Here is a 468-nt window from a genome sequence, read left to right as displayed (position 1 = left end):
CAATTCCACTCCTAGGTAGATGTATACCCAGGAGAATTGAAAACATGTCCACACAAAAACTTATATACCAATGTTCATTGAGCATTATTCATAATAGTCAACATAGATACAGCCCAAATGTCCATCAACTGCTGAATAATAAATATGATACATCCAAACTATACAATATTATCCCGCAATAAAGAATGAAGTGCTGACTTAACCTATGATGTGGATGAACCTAGAAACACACTAAATGAAAACCACAAAAGACAGTGTATGTGATCCTATTTTTTATGAAATGTTCAGAATAGGCAAATCCATAGAGACAGAGAAGGTAGATTAGTGGTTGCCAGGGCTTGAGGGGAGGAGAATGGATTGCTCTATGGATACAGGTTTCTTGTAGGATAGCCACAGACTGAAGATGGTGGGCATCAAGGGGACAGATGGGTGCAAGGGATCTCGGGTATCTGGAGTCTTAAGGCAGAC

The sequence above is a fragment of the Myotis davidii genome, unplaced genomic scaffold (assembly GCF_000327345.1).
Source record: "Myotis davidii unplaced genomic scaffold, ASM32734v1 scaffold73, whole genome shotgun sequence".
In the NCBI taxonomy this organism is placed as follows: Eukaryota; Metazoa; Chordata; class Mammalia; order Chiroptera; family Vespertilionidae; genus Myotis; species Myotis davidii.
Note: the sequence above shows the minus strand (reverse complement) of the source record.